The sequence below is a fragment of the Lissotriton vulgaris genome, chromosome 10 (assembly GCF_964263255.1).
Source record: "Lissotriton vulgaris chromosome 10, aLisVul1.2, whole genome shotgun sequence".
NCBI lineage: Eukaryota > Metazoa > Chordata > Amphibia > Caudata > Salamandridae > Lissotriton > Lissotriton vulgaris.
Window position 1 is genome coordinate 1,063,105,046 of NC_141698.1, and position 22,964 is coordinate 1,063,128,009.

The following is a 22,964-nucleotide window of genomic DNA, read 5'->3' on the forward strand; positions in this document are numbered from 1 at the left end:
CACTCATAAATACTCTAAAATTATTAAAATGTCACACATAGCAATCTGAAACCGTGGCAGCTATGAGTTTGTCCTAACTACAACAGCACCTAATAACAAACCCAGCCAACCAACAACCTGCCCCGAAGGCGGAAACTTTGTATTAGTGGTGAAAAAAGCATGCAGCTATACGATTGGTCAATAGAAATATTTTCATAAAAATATTCACATGGTTGGCTTAACTACGACACGACAGCTATTCATTTGCTAGGAATCCCCACACAGTGCGACCTTGACTAGGATTGGTGTATAAAAACTATTGGCGATGATCATTGGTCCGAAGCACTGCACGTGCCCATGATAGTGTGTTTTGAGCCTGAATAACAACGCAAGCGGAAGTAGTTGGACTCTTTACTGAGAGCATTGTTTATGAGGGAAGTCTGTTGCCAAAGCCGAATCGGTGCCCACATGAAGGAGCCGGAAGGGTCCGGCGTGCATGGGCTCAGTGACAGTAAGTAGAAACGTCACCCAAGTGCGCTTAGTCTGCCTGGACTCTTGTCACGGCAGAGCTTTGGCGCGATTCTCAGCCGAGATCCACCCGGGCTGTACGTCTGATGTAGCTGTCATCTCAAGCCACTTACTTTTCGGTGTTGGTGACTTCCGCGTTTCTGCGCCCGGTCTCGGAGTGTCTTCTGTCCCGTCTCCCGCTGCTGCTCTGAGGGCCTGGATCACCCTCCACGGACCCCTGCCTGGTGGACCCCCTTCTCCGGGCTCACCGTCTCAGGAAGTGATCCAGGTTTGGAAGTAGGTCCCTAAGGAGGGGGGCGGGACTATAAATGTAGAAACTTCAATGGGTTGAGCTACTGCTGCGACCCTCCCCACCTCTTACTCGAACACCTTCCATTATCTCTCCCTTCAAGCAGACTCCCTCCCTGCCACAGGCAGTATGTGGCCCTGCTACAATGCCACCAGCGCAGTGGAGCTTCATTGTTTGTTATGAACACCTATTCCTTTCTTCTTACAACCCCTACTCCCTTCGAATATACATTATTTATACCTGCTCTAGTTTTATCATCTGTGCTAGCCGGGTAGGACGAGCTAAATACCATTGGTACCTGCTCACATAGGGCTCATTCACAGCCTACGTATATGAGCACAACTATGACAGGAGCTTGCATGTATTTTTCAGCTAATTGTTTCCTTTTTGTTTAATTTCGTCTTTGCTTAACATTTATGACCCCCAAGAGCATTCCGAAAATTAAAATACGAATTTGTGTTTGTATTCAATAAGTAACACTTATTACCCCTGACAAGGCGCTGTTGAGGTTTGTGGACAGGTAGCACCGAACTGTATTGGAGCCAAGTGCTAGCATTTAGTCATACAGAAGAATTACAGTTACTTATGCTGTTTTTATTCCTCGTGTCATATGCACATTTGTTGTGCAATTCTTTATAAATGGATGTTAAAGCTGCTGTTTGGTTTGAATTTTTTTGGGATGCTTTACCCCATTACGCACTTGAACACTGTTTTGTTTTGCAATTTGCTTGTGGGTTTTTAACTTTAGTGAAGTGCTGAAGTACTTTACAGATGAGTAGCACCCTATCCATGGGTTGCTTCCCCCTAGATATTTTCATGCAAACTGAGTTACGGTTTCTCATACTGTTCATCTCCCAGTTTGTAAGTAGTTTGTCATGCAGTCTGTTATATAAAGCTGTCATGGTATGTGAAAAACAAGGACCCCTGAATAGAAGATGGTACTATTCCTAGGACAGGGAAAACAAAATGTATGTAACAAATCCTAGGCAATCATAATATTGGCAAAGGGAATAAGTCAAAGTAGGAGGACATGAAGGAAAATACTATATAATAAAACCATATACTATTTAATGATTAATTATATTAAAATATACAGATAAAATTCATATTCAACATATTATATGCACAACAAAATACAAAAAAGAAATAGAACCGTAATATGAAACAGAATTACAAAAAATACAATCCATTAAAAAGACACACAATTAATATTAAAAGTGGCAATTAATGTAGTCGACGCGCATTTCGGCGTTTACCAAAACGCCTTCTTCAGGAGCCACATAAATTTCTGAAACACGTAATAAAAACAAAGGAAAAATAAATTAATCTGGTATATATACAATCTAAAACATAACATGAACCATTTATATAAATTACATTCAGATCTCATTTTACATACTGAAAAAATGTCCTCCGTGATTATGAACCATGTCCCTAATAACACGATTGAATAATTAAAAAATTGAAAGTATAAATAACCATCAAGATAAAACAGAGCAAAGCATTCACATCCAAATAAAGTTTCTATGAAACTGACACAACGAAAATAACTATGCAGCAAAGCATGACAATTATCAATACAGAAGGTCATAACAGAAAGATGTATTCAAACATTGCAGAAAAATATATGTGGATATGACCTGATGTAATTCTAATTCGCTAAATATGATATGGGCATATACAGTTCATACTGCTCATATAGGCTGACTTACTTAAAAAGGAGAGAGGAACATATCCTGGGTCTCTTAGATGTATATAGAAGAACTAAAGACTGTGCGGCTTAGTTCTGGGAAATTCAATGTACTCCTATATTCAATCGAACAGTCACCTAATTACAGGATGAAAATATCAATTAAAATTTATAATGAAGCTCTATAGTAGCTAAATCAGGTTTTTACATAAGCCATGGTAGCGCACCTTAATAATGAGAACTGCAGTTATAAATAAAAGAGCGGAATTTCTCTAGGCAGTCGGTCAGAGAATAGGGAATGGTACGTATCCCAGAACGGTGTGTATCAAAACGTTTCAGCGATTTTATCTACAAAGAGGGAAACATAGTATCGGAAATTACCTCCAAGTATGCAATAGTAATGAATGGGAAACTCAATTGCCTGTTAGGAAAGTGATAGTAACTCGCCAAAAGAATTGTAAAAATAACTTTGAGAAAGAACGCTGCTCGCTTAATTATTCTTGTCACGTTATCTGACGTTTGTATATTGTATATATAGCTACTAGTGTGTCATTGTGACACTTCCCAACTGAAGTTATGAAAGGTGAATTTATATATTGTATTGCATGGTTGTGTGGTGTGACATGTGGGAAGTGCTTGGTGAGGTGCATGCTGTCCCTGCACTTATATGCACTTTTGAGGCCTACATCATGGTGCAGATAAACCTCCTTATCTTTCTCTTGTTTTTATTATTATAATATTTTTTTTAACCCCTTCGCTGCTAGGCCTTTTCCCCTCCTGTGCTAAGCCTTTTTTTTGCGATTTGGGGCAGTGCGCGCTTAGGCCCCTGTAACTTTTTGACCACATAAGGTATCCACGCCAAATTTGCGTCCTTTTCTTCCAATATCATGTGGATTCTAAAGATGCCCAGGGTTTGTGGATTCCCTTGCAGGGGTCCCAGAAATTAAGCAAAATACAGTAAAATATTTGTTTTTTTCAAAAAAATTGGCAAAAACGGGCTGCAAATGAAAGCCTCTGGGGTTTTCCCTGCAAATGTTATCAAAAAAGGGTTTGTGGGGCTGAAATCTCCATTTTCTCAGCTTTTAGGGAATGACAGTCTTTTGTCAGAGAACCAACATTTTTTACACAGTTTTGGCATTTTTCTGGGACATAGCCTATTTTTGCTATTTTTAGAGCTTTCAACCTCCTTCCAGTTAATGGTAGAAATGAGTTTGAAAGCAATAATGGATCCTGGAACGCTGTACATTTTCGAAAAGTAGACAAAAGTCTGAATTCAGAAAGGGGTCATTTGTCTAAATCCATGAAGCTTTCTTTATAGAAACTAACAGTTAAATATTGGAATAATTGAAAATTAGTTGAAAAAAACAGCCTTTTGTCGCAACGTTTTCACCTATAACTTCTTGTAATTTTGACAGCTCTTTGAAAGCAATATACCGTTACATCCGTTTGACCTTCCTGGTTGTGGGGATATATAGGACTTGTAGTTTCACCAAGAACCCGACTAACCCAGAGCCAAGTACTGAGCAGCAACTTGCAATGGTATTTTATTATTTACTGGGCATAGAGCACTTATTCTTGGAAAATGTATACATGGAAAAATCGGTATGAAAGACACCTATGTATTTCTGAATTGGGTACAAATTATAGAGTTTAGAAACAGTGTATATATTTGCACATTTTCAAAATTGGGAATACTCATACTCACATGAGAATTATTGGTCATTTTTCACAAAGATTTTTTTTTACACAACGTCTTTCATTGGGAAGGAATAAATGTATGAAAGCTCAATAAGTAATAACAGTTGATTTACACATCTGAATTACCCTAAGTCTCCCAATAAAAACGGTACCTTACTTGTGTGGGTCGGCCTTGTGCCTGCGACAGGAAACGGCGCAAAATGCAACGTGGTCACACCTCAATTTTGCAGTTAAAAATTGACCATTTTATGGCAAAGTGCCTACCTGTAGTTTTTGAACCCTAGCTCTGCCGGCACCTATGGAAACCTAGCAAACTTATACATTTTTGAAAACTAGACACCCAGGGGAATTCAGAATGGGGTGACTCGACTGCCTCCCACCAGGTTGTGTTACCCAGAATCCCTTGCAAACCTAAAAAATTGGGGAACAATACGCATTTTCCTCACATTTCTGTGGTGAAAAGTTCTGGAATCTGCGTGGATCAACAAATTTCAAACCACCCAGCGTACCCCCCAGGTCTCCCGAGAAAAATGGTACCTCACTTGCCTGGGTCTGCCTAGTAACAGAGCAAAACGCAACGTGGTCGCCCCACAATTTCGCAGTAAAAACGAGCCCTTTTTTGGCAAAGTGCCTACCTTTCGTTTTTGAACCCTAGCTCTGCCGGCACCCAGGCAAACCTATACATTTTTGAAAACTAGACACCCAGGGAAATTCAGGATGGGGGTGACTCAACTGCTTCCCACCAGGTTCTGTTACCCAGAATCCCTAGCAAATCTAAAAAACGGACAAAAAAAACACATTTTCCTCACATTTCTGTGGTGGAAAGTTCTGGAATCTGCGTGGATCTACAAATTTCCACCCACCCCGCGTTCCCCCAGGTCTCCCGAAAGAAATGGTACCTCACTTGTGTGGGTAGGCATAGTGGCTGCAACAGGAAAAGGCCCAAATCATACGGTGGAGACTTAAAAATAACCTATAGCAAAACTACCTTATTTTTTTGGGGGAGGGGGGCACCTGAGTTTTTGGCCCGGGGCTCGGTGGCCATCTTTGGAAACAACCAAACCCAAACAGTTCTGAAAACTAGACACCCGGGGGAGTCCAGGGAGGTATGGCATGGGTGGGTCCCCCAACGTTTTCCTACCCAGAATTCCCTGCAAACCCTAAAATTACGTAAAAAAACACTTTTCCATACATTTTTGCGTGCCAGCTCAAATCTCCTACCACCCAGCGTTCCCCCAGATCTCCCAATAAAAATGGTACCTCACTTATGTGGGTGGCTCAAGGACCCGCAACATGCAAGGGCCCAAAACATATTGAGCTGACATCAAAATAACCTATCCCAAACCAACCTGGTTTTGCAAGGGGGTTCCCACGAGTTTTTGGCCCCGGGCTTGGCGGCCATCTTGGGAAACTACAAAACCCAAACATTTCCGAAAACTAGACACCCGGGGGAATTCACAAGAGAGACATCACCATATACTCCCATGGTTTTTAACAATAATATCTACATTTAGTAGGTTATTCTTAACTGTAATGTACACCTTAACAGAGACACTCAAAAGTCAAACATTCCACCACAGCTATCTATTCCTCAAACACACACACATACTGGTTGGATTTGGCACGAGGGCGAGTGATGGTTCAGTACATAAAATTTATTTAACAAGAGATTTCACACAAATGAACTGCTCTGTCAATAAATAAATTCAAAAAAACCGAACCAGTGACTCGCAACTCGTGGGCTGTAAAGCCACGACAATGCACCAACCGTTTTACAGGCCATTCACGCACCTTTCATACCTGATACACAGAAGACCATTCACTCCATCCAGGAGCAAATACAACACATTACAATATTCACAAAAAGGGACAAGATACACCCTGCTTCACAAAGAGAAAAAAGACAAATATTACTGCACAGCCATCTAATCCTCAAGCACACACACACACACACACACACACACACACACACACACACACACACATACTGGTTGGATTTGGCACGAGGGTGAGTGATGATTCAGTATATACAATTGTATTATCAAGTCATTTCACAAAAATTAAATGAACTGTTAATACTCGAAAGAATGAGAAACTGAACCATTGACTCACAGCTCGTGAGCTGTAAAGCCATGTCAAGGCCCCAACCTCTTCACAGGCCATTCATACACCTTTCATACGTGTGACACATACAAAACATTCACACCGCCAGCCGTGGGCCCATCACATTACAACACTCACACCAGCAGACAGCGCCATTCAAGGGCCCATCACTTTCACACACCCACATTCCAGACACAGCAACTACACAAAGTGATGGACTGCGTGGAGTTGGACTCAGCTAGCAGTGTGGGTAGTGACCAACAGAAAGAAACTACTCGCACACCGCCAGCCAAGCGCCAGTCCACCCACACCTCCATCCAAACACCAGGCCATGCACATCGTCAGCCTAGCGCCAATCCACACACACCGCCAGCCAAGCGCCAGTCAAAGCACACCGCCAGCCAAGCACCAGTCAAAGCACACCGCGAGCCAAGCACCAGTCAACGCACACCGCCAGCCAAGGGCCAGTCAATGCATACTGCCAGCCAATCCACACACACCGCCTGCCAAGCGCCAGTCCACGCACACTGCCTGCCAAGCGCCAGTCCACGCACACTGCCTGCCAAGCGCCAGTCCACGCACACCGCCTGCCAAGCACCAGTCCACGCACACCGCCTGCCAAGCGCCGGTCCACACACACCGCCAGCCAAGCGCCGGTCCACACACACCGCCAGCCAAGCGCCCGTCCACACACACCGCCAGCCAAGCACCAGTCCAGACACACCACCAGCCAAGTGCCAGTCCATGCACGCAGCCAGCCAAACACCAGTCCATGCACGCCGCCAGCCAAACACCAGTCCACACACACCGCCAAATACATTTTTTTTTAAAACAAAGAAAAAAATTACAAACCATTTGGAACTAGATACAAAAATACAACTACAAACAGCTGTAAGTAAAAAAAAAAATACTAATGCCACAGGTGAAACTGAAAAACCAATAAAAAACATTACAGACCAGGCAGTAGACCATTAGACTCACGGTAGCTCCTAAAATTTCTTTTGAGTGTGATACATTCTGAAACATCTGGGCACACACAGCCCAGGATGAGAAGGGCAATCGGCACAGTGCATACGAGTATCCTTCGCACATCTCTTCGATAGCAGACTTTACATCTCTTACAGGGATTGTTTTTTTTGGGGCGTGGGAGGAATAAAATCAGGAAAGTGGCGATCTCGCAATCTAGCCACTTCCTCCACCACTCCGACTCTAGGAACATGTGCCTGTTCCACCACAACAACAAGGCTGCCTATCACAGACTCCTGAAACTGAACAAAAGTCAACTTTGACGCAGGAGAACACTCCTTGAACACAACAAAAGCATTAAAAGTTGCTATATTAAACAGATGGATGGCCAATTTCTTATACCAAATGTAAGACTTACGAATAGCAGTGTAAGGTTCCAACCTTTGATCAACTCTGTCAACACCACCCATGTGCTTATTGTAGTCTACAATGTACACAGGTTTCCGCACTTCAGCAACCTCACCCCAAACAGTCATAGATGTAGTACTTTCATCATGGATGGTAGTCAGCATGTACACATCCCTCCTGTCGACAAATTTTACAGCTAGCAGTTCATCACTACACAAGGCACTGCACTGTCCCCTCTGAAGCTTTTTGCAAACAAGCTCTTTCGGATAACCTTTACGGTTAGAGTGGATTGTGCCACAGGCAAAAGTGTCCACTTAGAACAACTCCTTAAACAATGGCAAAGCAGTATAGAAGTTATCAAGGTACAAATGGTGGCCTCTGTTAAACAGTCCTCTAGCAAGATCCCAGACAATTTTCTCTGCAACTCCAAAAGTGGACGGACAACCAGGGGGGTCAATAGTGGAATCCTTACCAGTGTACACATGTAAATTATAGGCATATCCTGTACTACTCTCAGACAACATATACAGCTTAATTCCATAACGTGCCCTCTTGTTAGGAATGTACTGCTTAAAAAGTAAACGGCCCTTGAACAGGACCAAAGACTCATTAATAGATATTTCTTTGCCTGGAGTATAGATCTCTGAAAATCGATCTACAAAATGATCAATAACAGGCCTAATCTTAAAAAGGCGGTCACAGTCAGGGTGATCTTGTGGCAACGCCAAAGCATTATCAACGAAATGCAGCATCCGAAGCAAAAGTAAATACCGATTACGACTCATAACTGCAGGAAATATAGACATTGCCATCAAGGGACTGGAAGACCAATATGAAGCCAGGGAAGGCTTCCTTATCAAGCCCATCAAAAAAGTCAAACCTAAAAACCTCTTCATCTCATCCGGATTTGTGGGAGTCCAACGGGTAGCTCTAGAGTGGGGCCCAAGTTTGGCGCTGTTGTCCCTCAAAAACTGTTCCGCATTCAAATTAGTCTGCTCAACAATATCAGCCAAAAAAACATCATCCATGAACAACTTAAAAAACTGTATAGGCAAGAAAATTTCACAATCCACTCTACACCCTGCATAACCAGTAATGTCAGACAACACCGGCTGCACCATGTTTGGATCAACCCAGAGTCCAGCACTTCCAATGGGAAGGCTTGCAGCCCCAGGCTGCAATCCAGATGTCTCTTGCACCATTGGCACATCAATCTCCTCCTCTAAAACAGGCACTTCGTCCGCACTGAGAGTGGATTCATCATCCGATGATTCCATGTGGAGAGAAAACTCACTGCCTGAATCTTCCCCTCCCACCTCTCCCTCAGACGCACTGTCAGTGTCATGATCCAGCTCAGAGGAAGATTCAAGAAGCAAACCAATCACCTGCTGAGCAGTCATTCTACGGCTAGCCATAATGCTAACTAAGAAAGGTAACTTGTCAAACACGTGAACAACAAATCCTTTAAAAAAAAAGAAATAAACACAATGTTGCTTTATCTCAAAGACCTATATACTCCAACACTATACTACTCACTTGACAGAAGCAGCTAGACTCAGCACCACCTACTCTGCACAGACACAGAAAGGATCAACAATATCCCACTAAAAAAGAAAGAGAAAAATTACACATAAGACAACGCAAAACACATCGCAAAGAATTTCATGCTCAGAACACAAACAGAAATCAGCCATTATGACAGCACTTACAAAAAAAGATATTTATGCATAACAATAATACTCATATGGAGTAAACCATACAAAAATGTTTTTTCTTACCAAATAAATGCAAATACGCAAAACTGCAGAACAAGCACTGCCGAAACCGCAAACAGGAATCACAAGCTGTACACTACAATAAAAAGGAGAAAAAAAACCATTACAATCACATATTCAAATAATGCACCAGTCAACACACAATACACCAGCTAAGCTAAGGGGTAGGTGGGCCTAAGAGTATAAATAAAATATTCACGCCTGTAAAAGGGGAGCAACCCCTGCCCTTGAGGCCACCCCCTCACACATGGCGTCATTGGTGGTCCAGTGGGCCAATACATTACCAAATATTCAGGGGGGGGGCAGACAACGCCAAAATAAATTGCACCCCTTGGGGAGCGACCCATGCCCATGGGGCCGCTCCCCACACACATCCCTTGTGGTCTAGTGGGCCAAATATGGTGCGAGAGGGCCACCAACGGAAAGTGACAATTGCCCAAGGGGCCACTCCCCACACATGGCTACATTGGGGGTCCAGTGGGCCAGTAAATTACTAAATATTTAACCTGCCCCATGAAGAGAAAGACCCTTGCCCAAGGGGCCGCTCCCCACACACATCCCTGGTGGTCTAGTGGGCCAAATATGGTGCGTAATAGCCCCCAATGGAGAGTGACCCTTGCCCAAGGGGTCACTCTCCTTGCACACATCCCTGGTGGCCTAGTGGGCCCTACAAAAACGTAAAAAACGGCTTGATCTGCCCCCCATGGGGGCAGACAGCCAAAAAACATGCCCCCGAAGGGGAGTGTACCTTGCCCAAGGTGCCGCTCTCCACACACATCCATGGTGGTCTAGTGGGCCAAATGGAGAGTGACCCTTGGCCAAGGGGTCACTCTCCTTATACACATCCCTGGTGGCCTAGTGAGCGCTACAACATTTTTTATAAATGGTTTGATCTGCCCCCCATGGGGGAAGATCGCCAAAAACATGCCCCCAAAGGGAAGTGACCCATGCCCAAGGGGCCACTCCCCATATTATAAAATATCACTGTCCAGGGAGCCAGAAAATAAACAATAATTAGCCTGCCCCCCCCCCCCCGGTGGGGGGGTGGACACCGTACAAATAATTTGCCACCTTCGGGGTGACCCTTGCCCAAGGGGCCGCTCCCCCAAACAGAAAACACCCCAAAGAAAAAATCCCTGGGACTATTGTGCATTCCTGCTGCACGAACGTGCAGCAGGAACGCAGAAAAGAGGCACCGGGGGAAAGGAAAACCCTTTTCTGTCCCCCGATGCCTCTTTCACAGTAATCGCCCACGCCCTGGTGATTGCACTAACCTGTTTTCCCTACGACGCGCTGCTTCCAAATGGCGGCCGCCGATGGGGAAAGAGAAAGTAAACAGAGATTGAAGTCAGCGCGGCTCGTGCGCTGACGTCATCAATGATGTGACAGGGGGGCGGTGGGGGAGGCAGGGGAATGTCTTCCCGGCCACCCGTAGTTGAAATTCGGCAATCGGGCACCTGCGGGGGGAGCACCAGCCCTCCTCCCGTGGGTGGGTGCCATGACGGCCGGGAGCCGTCATCAGCACACGAGCACTGTGCCATGACGGCTCCTGGCCGTCATCAGCATCGAAGCAGTTAAAGCAGCTGTATTTGGGTCTGGCGATAGACCGTGTTGGCTGTTTAACAGAGTTAATACAGTCCATACATCAAGGGTGGCAGAAGGTCACTCGTGTTTAATTATATCTTTTGCACATAGTCTAGGTCACAGTTCTCAGCTATTGGTTGATTGTAACTATCATTCATGTTGTATGGCATATTGTCTTGGAAGCAAGGTGTTACCAAGAGACCACCACCTGCTGCGACAAAAGTGCACCTACTGACCCCTCCATCAAATGACCTGCGGCGTACTGTGACCTTTCCCTTCTTTGCTGTTACAGGGACTTGACATTTCGGTGTGTTATTTGTACATGGGCAATTTCACAGTGTGATTGTCCTCCAAGGTGTGAAGGAAGAGGTGTGGCGCAGCGGCCAGGGCGACAGACTCCGGAACCCGGGGGCTCACTGTTCGATCCTCGGTCCCGGCGGCAGATTAACCCAGCACCATGTGACTCTCGGCAATACCTTGCTTAATCTTCCCGATAGCCCCCAGCGCCTTGACATCTTCGGTAATTGTTTGTGCTTTACAAATTCTGGACGTTTACATTTAAGGAGCCAAAGAGTAAAGCCCCTGACTGGGACTCAGGCTTGCTTTCTCGAACCGACCCATCTCGCACCCTTCTGCAGTGGAGTAAGACCTACCCTTTGCTGTGTTTCTTGTGCCAATCTATCACCCCATACCTGCCGGACACCCTGGTCTAGCCTTTGTGAGAAAGTCTGATATTCTGGTTGCACCCAGTGGTCACTTTAGCCCTGCGACGTGGCTATAGCATTTACTCCAGAACTACAGGTGCTTGAGGAGAGCCAAGCTACAACCTTAGCGGGGGGCACTGCTGCCCACCGCTAGCCTGGCAGGCTATCTTTCTCCAAACCTCATCAGTGCGACTGAGGTGGACCAGGCCAGGATTGGCTGCCAGGGCATTCAGCATAGAGAATACAGTAGCCATGTAGTAGTCAAATAACCAACAGAGACGGGCCACTAGAGAGTGACTAGTTAACCTGAGTAGTGATTAACATTACAGGAATTGTTAAAAAGAACCCTCACACACCAACCTGGTTGGTGTCATGCTTCATCATTGGGTTTCCCGTTGGGTAGCCGAAAAGTGAGCAGTAAAAATTAAACCACATGTGTAACGCATTTTTACACACTCGCTAGGGCGAGATCAGTATGGAAGTGACAACAAACAAGTGTTTTTATGTTACATGTCGTCTTGTCTTGGTATTTCTCTCTCCACAGGAATTTTACTATTGACGGACCGGTACTCATGGTTAGTTCATCCCCGCATGATAAGCACGCCTTAGCAGGTGTGTAAAAATGCGTTACACACGTGGTTTAATTTTTACCACTCACTTTTTCACTTTCGCACGTTAATTATTATATAAAGAGGTCCTGAAGAAAGCTCCACTAATTTTTTTGAAGAGCTGAAACATGTTGACCAAAGGATAATCCAGACACCTACTTGCAGTTCTGGCATATTATCCATCTCACCTTGTTTTAAAAATACACTTGGCCACTGGGAATAAAGTATCGAATAGTGAGTTTCCCATAGGTATTTTTAACGTCCCCCACTCCCAACATCACACAAAAACTAAAAACCTGCTCCACTATAATCTGGTTTTGTTGCACAGTTGGGTAGCATTGGGCTACCCAACTAGGAACCCAATGATGAAGCATGACACCATCCTGGTTGGTGTGTGAGGGTCCTTTTAAACAATTCCTGTGGTGTTAGACAATACTCAGGTTAGCTAGTCACTTTCTAGTGGCCCGTGTCTGTTGGTTATTAGAGTATTACATTGGGACAAGGACGGCCCACATACTGTCCTGACTCTCTCCTTTGTTTTTTGGAGCCATGTAGTAGTCACCATATTGCTGGCTGGACACCAAGAAGTATTTTACAAGCAATCTTCTTGAAACTGAAAGGAGTAGTTGTTTTTTATTCTTGCCAGCACGTTCTCTGTATGTAATAGCACTCTTATTGGGCAGGAATGGAAAATCAACAGCTTATATTTAGGCCTTTAGCCCTCTCCAGAGTCCTAAATGTTGTTCCAAATGCCTACACTTTTTCATAAGAATTTCCCATTTTAGGTATAACTTTTTTCTAACACTGAAAGGGGAACGCTTTGGAGCGCTTCCCCTTTCAGTTTTTAGGTTGAGCGTCAGCGAAAGACCTATTGTTTTCGGTTTCGGGGGAATCTGAGACAGCGTTCGGTTACGCGCCTCTGCTGTCTCAGATTCACCCTCGAGGGCGCGCACGGCGCCGTGCACATCCCCTGCCTCGCATTCGCAGCCTCTCTCAATCACACACAGCCACACTCGCGCATGCGCGCACACATACACCCACGCAGGCACAATGCATCGGGACAGACATATACACACGCACAGCTAACAGACACACAGCCACACATATACATACACAACCACAGCTACACACGCGCGCACCCCCCCCCCACCCCCAACCCCACTTACCGCATCGGTGCAACTCCGGAGTTCAGCCGCCACCGCTGGGCTCTCCCTCGGGCATGGGAGCCCTGCGTCACCACTGCTCCTCTCCTAGCCAGCCAATCCGTGGGCGCGGGCTTCCAGCAGGAAACGGAAGTCCCGCCCCACGGCAGTTTTCCGCACGCACACGTCTTGTTTCAAATGCAGCTCTTTATTGGACTTTGGCGCTGTGCTTGCACAAGAGCTGTCACGTGACGTAAAATAAGTTTTAGAAGCGGCTGTTTACCTGAAGACGTATCCTGGGTCTTTTAGAAACCCCATTCTACCCCTGTGGTCCAGGCAGTGCCTAATTTGAGGATGCTTCCCCCCCCCTCCCCCACCCTGCATTGATGCCTGAGTGAGGTGCCCCTACACGCCCTCTGCTGCCCTGAAGCTCAGCTATCCAGTCCACTCACCGACAGTGAACTGTGTGCCAGTCACCCCAAGCCTCTACTCTAGGAGCTTTCTCGATCTACATCCGGCTAGATTCCTGCCGAACAACCTAACAAAGTCCGTGCGAGGATTGTATTATAGTGTATGTACCGCAGTGTTTACTTGCTGAAGATGCCAGTGAGAGCTGTGCGTACTTTGCACCCAGGGCATTAAGTGGGACGAAAAAACGAAGGGGGGGGGGGGCTTGAAAGGTATGTGACGCTCTGAGTGCAGCTCCTGCTATTGTGATTGATGCTGGATGCTACACGGTGTGTCTGAGTCGCAGCGGCCGTCACATGTCATTCTTATCGCTCTCTGCCGGGGATTAATGCATCTCACATGCCTTCTGCACTTTAAGTGCTGTTTAAATGCACTCTGCTTGTTAAACTGTCTTCCCTCTTTATTGTGAGTAGGGTGTAGGATCCATAGTGCACTGCGAGGGGCTACTATTCTCCGTATAACACCATAGTGTCTCAGTTAGGGCTGCGTGCCAATTTGGTTTCAGTTCGGCTCCAGGGGCCCTCACACTGGATCGTGATGTTTGTGCAAGATTTCCTTCTTCGTTAGCGGCGTCCGAATATTCTCACATTTTCCGATGGCCGATTTATGCGATTTATTGACTTGTGTGGACTGACATTCCCCTTTTATTCAGTGATGTTGTGCCACTTGGTGTGGAACAGGAGAACTACACTGCCACCTTCTCCTAGTCACCATCACACCCTCTCACCCTCACACACCCTCACTCACCCTCACACCCCCTCACCCCCACTCACCCTCATCCCCACATCCTCACACACCCTCACCCCCACCCCCTCATCTTGCAATTCTCATTCTTCTCGACCTTACCGCGGCGTTCGACACCATTTCCCACTCCGTCCTGATCAGCAGATTGACGGACATAGGGATTTCGGAAAATGCCCTATCTTGGATAAAATCATTTCTAACTGACAGGTTCCAAACTGTCGCTCTTGGCCCTTTCCACTCCAAAGAGAAGAGGGTTTCCTCTGGGGTACCTCAGGGGTCCATCTTGAGTCCCCTTTTTAATATCTACCTCATCCCACTCTTATCCCTGATTGAATCATTCGGCATACCGGTAACATCGTATGCCGATGATACGCAACTCATCGTACCCCTAGAGGATAACTCAACCAAGGCAGAGCTCAACCTCAAAAACTGTTTGACGGCGGTCTTCCAATGGATGGATACTAACCATCTCAAATGTAACTCTAGCAAAACGGAGATCCTCCCTATCGGACAAAACACCACCTTCTGCCCAGCCCTCTGGTGGCCGGATGACTCAGCTGCCCCTCCCCAGACCGTAACAACAGCAAGGAATCTTAATTTAATTTAATTTAATAGCGATTTGTAAAGCGCCTGGTGACCCAAGGGCATCCCCGCGCTGTAGGAGTTGTAATCCAGTTGAGGGAGAGGGAGGGAGGAGAGACGATTAATTAGGGAATAGGTGTGTTTTCAACTTTTTGCGAAATGCCAAGTAGTTGGGTTCAAGTCTGAGGGAACGTGGTAGGGCGTTCCATCCAGTGGCTGCTTGGACAGAGAAGCGTCGTCCTCCTGATCTTGGTGTCCTATTCGACTCAGACTTATCATTCGACCAGCACGTCAAGAATGTAGCGGGCTGATGCTTCGGAATAATAAAATCGCTAAAAAAGTTCTTCGACTTTCTTCCACTTGACGCTAGGAAAACAGTAACAGTGGCCCTTATAATCTCGCGCTTGGACTACTGTAACGGTCTCCTTGCGGGGGCAAAAAAGACTACTCTGACCAAGCTTCAAAGTGTTCTTCACACGGCTGCCCGACTGGTCCTAAAGCTGCCCAGAAAATCATCTATTTCCGCAGCTCTAAGATCCCTGCATTGGCTCCCTCTCCATAAAAGAATACTTTTTAAAATATTGATTGTTGCCTTTCGGGCTTTTAACAAATCCGGTCCAAAATACCTCACCAGACGCTTCCCCCACTACAACCCGAGTCGATCCCTCCGTTCTTCCCAGGACAACCTCATCCTCCCCGCTAGGTACAACTTGAAGACTAAGGGTGGAAAAACCTTAAGCTTCCTGGCCACTAAAGCCTGGAACAGCATGCCCAAAAATCTGAGACAACAAACTCACGAAAAGCCTTTCAGAAAACTGCTAAAGACTTGGATTTTTAACCTTCCGGATAACTACACCAAGGCAGCCATCTAAACTCATACTGCTACCAGGACTGGTCTTCAATCCTCTACCAGGAAATTCAGCGCCAAGATGCTCCCTCCGGAGCGAACGCTGCGCTTTAGAAATACCCCCACAAATATCTTCACACACCATCACACCCTCACCTCCCCTCACACACCCTCTCTCCCACCCTCACTCACCCTCGCACACCCTCGCACACCCTCGCACACCCTCACACCTCCTCACCCTCACACCTCCTCACCTTCACACCCTCATTCAGCCTCACACCCCCTCACCCACCCTCACACCCTCACCCTCACTCTCCCTCACCCCCTCACCCTCGCATCCCCCACCCTCTCACATCCTCGCACCCTCACACCATCACACACACACCCTCACACCATCAAACCCTCACTCACCCTCACACCTCCTTGCCCACACACCCTCACTCACCCTCACACCCCCTCACCCTCCCTCACTCACCCTCACACACCCCCTCACCCTCACACACCCCCTCACCCTCACACACCCCCTCACCCTCACACACACACCCTCACTCACTCTCACCCACCCTCACCCACCCCCACGCTCACACCCCCCCACCCTCACACCCCCTCTCACCCTCACACACCCTCTCACCCCTCCACTCCTCACCCCGCATCACTCATTCGCCACCACAACATCAATCTGTGCAACCATTCAACAACTAGTTCAAATATGTTCTCTCAATGTTTCAAGCTTTATTACAAATGTAACAAAAAGATGTTAATATTTCACTTCTGTTCTAGGAGTTTTTAACAATAAAAGACACTGAACATAATCTTCACAAGTTATTTACAAAAGTTTAAGCTATTGCCATTATAAATTACAATACCTTTTTATTTAAGTATTATGTAAAAATAAATAAAAGCCATTGTTATTTGTAATATCAATACATGTAAGTCGCGTAAATACAACACATATTGCATTACAAGTGCTATATGTGTCACATTTGCGAAAGTTATAACTATTGGCATTGTAAATGACAAAGCTATTAATTTCGCTATTTTCAAAAACAAAACCTAACTAAAAAATTTGTCATTTACAATTCCAATAGCTCAAACTTTCCTAATGCGAGACCTATTGCATTGCAAATGCTTGTTAAATAATGTCTACACTCAAATCTCTTGCTATACTAAAGCCAATAAGAAGCGGTATTTCACACGTTGAACTGAAAGACGAGGCTATTTTTTGTGCTCTCTAATGGCATCGTTATGTCGAGCAGGATGAAAATCATCATGGTTATGTTAAGAACTTCTTCTGTTGTCCACATTCTCCCTATAGAGGTTTGTAAATATGTAATACATGGGTTTACAGTATTATCCTTCTTGGTACTTCCTACATATATTTACTATATAAAAATACTGCCGAGTTGTGGTGATGAAGTCACGGACACTTTCATAGTAAGCCAAACAACAGTTTTATTAAAGCTAATCTCTAAAGTACAAGAGCCCAAGAGACTCCCTCCGCTGCTAACCGTCTCCACATCTGTACGGGTATTTCACGCTTCTTAAGACCCTGGAACACTAATGTCACCATAGAGCATCAATAACAGAAACATTACACCACATATCTACCCATTTTAATTTCCAACAAAACATAGTGAACTCTACACCTACATCACACCCAACCCCCAAAAAAGCACACAATGTACACAACTTAAATGAATCCAGACATTTTTCTGGCAATCACCTGACCATGAACACCTACACAACTTAAAATAATCCAACAATTGCTCCTTCTTAGAGACTCACTACCTTCAAAAGAACATGCCACCCCTTTAATCCCATCCACAACTTTCTTAGTGCGACTATATTCGTTATACTTACCCTTGCAACTCGTGACAAATTCCACCATTGTCCATTGGATGCCTGCACTGAATTGCCACACACTCTTATCACTTGAATAGGATCCCTAAACTTAGACAACCATTTCTTTAACAACAAAGCATCTCTAATACAAACCCAATCTTCAGCTTACACTTTTACAGCATTTCTGTGTTTCCCTTTCCTAGATGCTACATCCGCCACTCTTGCCCTTGATGCTTCATCACTGTCTAGCTTAGCTTTTTCAGTCTCCTTACATACACTAACATCTGCCACCCGATCCTTCACTTTGAGGGAAAAAAGATTTTTCCAAATTGAATTCAAACGATTCTCCGAGCACTCAATAGTCGTGGTATCAACTGTTCTTTTATTGCAGTATCCAAATCTAATCCTCACACTCGGACATTCAACCTGCCCCATTGCCAACATGTGGCCTGACCGAAAGAGGCAGCGCTAAGTCTCTCGATTCCAGCATTGTTATTGCTCTCCAAAGACTTTGGGGGACGCCTTTCTGATCTCCATATTTAAAAGCCAATAAAGCAGCCACCACGTGCCACCCTAAAGTCCTGTAAAAGCTTACAAAAAATGTCTGGTTCAGTGGGAAAAAATATTACTTTTTGTGTTGAATGCATGTGTGAGATGTGACACAGTGTGATAATTTGATTGTGCTTTTTAGCTTTAAAATAGTCACTCATACATTGTAATGGAAACATTTCCTAGGACATATAATGATATACCTAACAGTCAATAGTATGGGGTGGCAGATGTTTACTCCTCTGATGCTCGCTGGATGTATGTGCATAATTTGTTTAAAGAATAGTGACCGCAACTCCAGCAGACATCTGCACTATCAAGCCAGACCTAAAGCAACCCATAATCCTTGGGTAGGGCAGTTGATGGGCTCTCTCCAGGATCGTTCCTCTGTTGTGATATTGCCCAATAGCTATTTCCCATTAGAACATATGAATTGGCAACAAATTGTTCCCTTCTGTAACCGAAATGAGCATTCCCTATGATATGATGAAGCGTATTGTATGTAATACAAGACACACCACGGGAGGCGCAGGAGGACTTTTCCCACTTAATGAACTAGTTTGTGCTTATTAAAAAAAAATCTATTTCCAATTGGAGAGTGTGCCTAGCAAGTATCGGCCTCTTCCTTTAATGGGGAATTTATATTAATCTGGGCAATCTGGTCCAGGTACTACAGCTGTTTCCACCCTCTCCTCTTTTCAGCCTGTATTTGAATTTCCTCTTACTGACACTTACACATGGGAAGCAGGAAGGCTGTCTGCTTTGGAGAGTGACGGGCATGCCCTCAAACAACAACCCCTGCCCCTTTTCACCCTTGAACTTTGAAAATAAAAGGAGTGATCAAACAACTGTAACTGTCGTGTCACTAAAGAAAAAACCTCTCTAATTTAACAGAAATAATTACCGTGCCCATTCACCACACCTCCCAAACCTGCTTCCATTTGAGTAAAAATGTCCATGTTGAACCATCATTTTTATGTCACCTGGAGAACTTTGATCACGTAGCTGCTTTGCTCCACATGAAGTTGACAAATGCATGTTTTTATAACCAGGTATTTTTACTGGTGTATAAACCCAAAATAAGGCAGTTAACCCAGAGAATCACATTTACAGCATGACGGAGCAGAGAACCCTGGATGATACAGAGACAAAGTGCCTTTCAAATTTACTGCTAATATTTTGGTCAAACCAATAAGAACTGTACATAATATTGGCAATTCAGAAGAAACTATTCTAATTAGTTTCAGAATGAGTAAAATCCCTTAAAATCCTAACCCTAAACGTATACAAAAGCATAATCCCAAAACAAGATCCCTAGCCCGTAATGTCCACTATATTCCTTGTCAGATTATACTTACATCGCTTATAACGAAACATGCATCTTTCCAGTGTGTAATGAGATTTTATTCATTTTACTTCAAAAATGTCATTTTTTTTTAAATTCTAGTTTTCTAAATGTTTCCTTAGTTGCTGGCTATGGGAAGGCACGACTTTTCTGAAGCCAAGGGTTTGTTGCTGACATTGTCAGAATTGTCTACATACTTTAACATCTACATTATTTATTTGTTTTTTTTGTCTGGCTTTGGCTTGCAGGTCAAGGCCAGTTGCTGAAATTTCCATCACTATGAAGGAGCTGTTAAAGACTGTGCAGTGAGTCACTGCAAATTTGAAATACCGGCAGGTCATCTCTGGGAACCTTGTGCAGGTCAGCTCCACACGTTTTACTTGAATGCCAGACCTTTGTCTTGGCTTCCTAATTTTTGTTTTGTACTTTTGTAGTAAGGGAGGAGAGAAAGGGGCCAATCATGTGTTCAACTTGAGAAGGCATATTAGTTGAGGCTAGAGTCTTTGCTGATTGTCTGGTGGTTTTGAGGTAGTTGCTGACAAAATATTCCGTAATTTCCCCCTTGAGGCAGTGAGAAACCCCCTTGAATGAATACATTGTTTGTTATGGTTCGCTCTTAAAAAAATTAAACTACCTTTACTTTCCAATATGTGTATCCACCTAGTCGGACATTATCCTTTGTACCTTTATGTGGCTGTCTTGCAAAACATTTCTTGTGGAAATGCTACTGTGCTCAAATAAAGACTAATGTATGTGGATTATTGAATCAGAGGACCTGATTTGGAGTTTGCGGACAGGGTACTCCATTGCAACAGTGAGGGAGTATCCTGTCCGACAAACTCTGTCTGCCCGCCAAATTTTTAGTTGGGTGGACTGCCTGGTTTACACCAGCTGAGTAAAATTTACATTGCGTACATCTTCTTCTGAGGAAATATGGGCTGTCAGAGGTAAGCAATGTGGCCTGTCTACCCAATGTATAGTGGGCCATCAGATTTTTTTTTTTTTTTTTCACTGTCACCCTAAGATATATCTTGGTGGCGAGTGACAGTAAAAAGACAACTAGCATTGACAGAGTCCATAAATCTCACCTAAGGGAAAGCTATTGGCTTTGAGAATGTATATTAGCCATGTTGTTCAGCAGCGTTGCTGTTAAGCAGCATTGCTGAAAGTTAGAGAAAAAACGCTATGGAGCAGCTAGCACCGGCTGTGCCATAGTGCTTTTATCCCCTTTATAGAGGGTGTGTGGGAATATGGAAAGAGAGAGGGACGGTGTGGGGAAGAAAAAAAATGGAAATGGGAGAGAGCAAGCAGACACGGACAACTGGAGGGTGGTCAAGTTATGAAACCGACTGAAAGGGAAGAAATATAGGAGGAAGTCAGGTGCAAAAGACATACTCTGTAGAGCGCTTCAACAAAAAGAGGGGGGAACACTGATGATGAAAGGAGAGAGAGACATGTGGGAACAGGGATAAAAAGCAATAGTTTTAAAAAGTCATAACACCAGGTAAGTGCTGAAGAATCTTTATTCTGTCTTCCACCACCAACAGGTTCCAGTCAGCTGAAGTCAGCTGTGGGATGTTGGTTCACAAACAGTAAGAACGTCCAAGGGCAGGACAAAGGCAGGGGTGAGGGAAAGGGCTAAACCAAGTGAGTTACAACACACCTCCCAGGGCAGGAGAGAACGTAGAAGAAAAGAAGAGTGAGAGAGAAGGACAGGTAAGGTAGAAGAAAAATTGAACCAGGAAAGAAGAACATTACAGAAAAGTGCTAGAACGACATCGAGCTATTTTATAGACTAACACATGGTCAGGAGAAATTAACCAACCACAAAGTCTTTGTGCCAAACTGGACAACCACTGTTCCTGGATGACCTGCGAGGAGAAATGGAGCATTTTGGCATAAGACCGGCTTCCTCCTGAACAGTTTGGGGAGTCTTGCATTTTACCACCTTGTCCATCCCCCAAGTTTGTCCATTTTCCAACTGGACTACATTTCTTCCTACTCTTGGTATCTTGAGCGGTTCGGAAGAACGGGAATAGCTTTCTTGTTGCTTTGGGAAGGTCGATGCGTACCTATTCACCTGGATTGAGCAAATGTGTTTTGACATCTTTAGTGTTGTCATATCTTGTTTTGTTGTGTTTCAATTCTTCTGGTAATTTCTGATCTGTCTTCAACACATGGCTGTCTTTACATAACCATTCAGCAGTGAGGTTGTTTTTCGGCTTCCTACCATTTAAAGAGATAAACGGAGACACCCCTGTGACACTATGTGGTGCGGTTCTGTACACCCATATCATTTCTTGCAAGGCTGATTTTGCTAATACATTAGTGAATTCTGCTCTTGGAAGACCCTTTTTTTTAAATGTTTTTTTACAGAGAAAACCATACATATGTCATAGCTAATGGTAGACATCATAAAAGAACATGGAGCCGAAAACCTATGCAATAATAGAGAAAGAAGTATAGAAAAGGAGAAAGAGAGGAGGGAAGAGACACAGGAGGAAAAGAAAAGAAAGAAGAGCAGAGGAAAGAAGGAATGAAGGAAGAAAGGGAAGAGTGAGAAGCAATACGGGTATACATGTGGAATAAATTTAAAACAGTCAACTAGGGGAGTTGAAAGAAAGATATGTAGTAAAGGGGAGCCAAAGGAGATCAGATTTAATTTTTAGGGAAATAGAAGAGGAGGAAGCAATAGCTATCCTATGTTCATCACAAATGAAATTCCACCAAGTATTTACAGAAAGTTTAGAGTTATCCTTCCAACACAATAAAATAACTTTAAATGCAAGAGCAATAAACAGGTCCAACAATCTAGAAGAAGAAGATACAATATCAATATCAGTTGATAATGAACCTAGAAAAACATTCAATAGTGATAATGCGGTGGAACAGTGAAACATTGGCATGCAAATATTCCAAACATCATTCCAAAAAGACAAAACAGAAGAGCACTCATATAACTGATGTTTTAGAGTACCCAGTTCTTTGTAGCATGACCAACATAGCGGGGTGGCAGTTGGGGAAAACTTGTGAATACTACGGGAGAGGTCTAGGGAAGTATAAACCGGAGCGTGGTCAGAAATGACTATGGAACCAATCACAGAATTCTGAAT

At 44.4% G+C, this 22,964-nt stretch overlaps 1 protein-coding gene across 4 annotated transcripts in view; it reads left to right on the plus strand.

Moving 5' to 3' along the window:
• The first annotated feature begins 219 nt into the window (after window positions 1-219).
• AZI2 (5-azacytidine induced 2) overlaps window positions 220-22,964 on the plus strand; it is a 171,953-nt gene continuing 149,208 nt past the window's right edge. Inside the window, exons 1-2 of one of the 4 annotated variants that reach the window (XM_086942121.1) lie at window positions 220-490; window positions 20,100-20,211. The gene's annotated coding sequence lies outside the window, so the exon portion shown is untranslated. Of the gene's footprint in view, window positions 784-20,099; window positions 20,212-22,964 lie in introns of all 4 variants that reach the window. The other 3 variants (XM_086942120.1, XM_086942122.1, XM_086942123.1) reach the window with 3 other exon arrangements.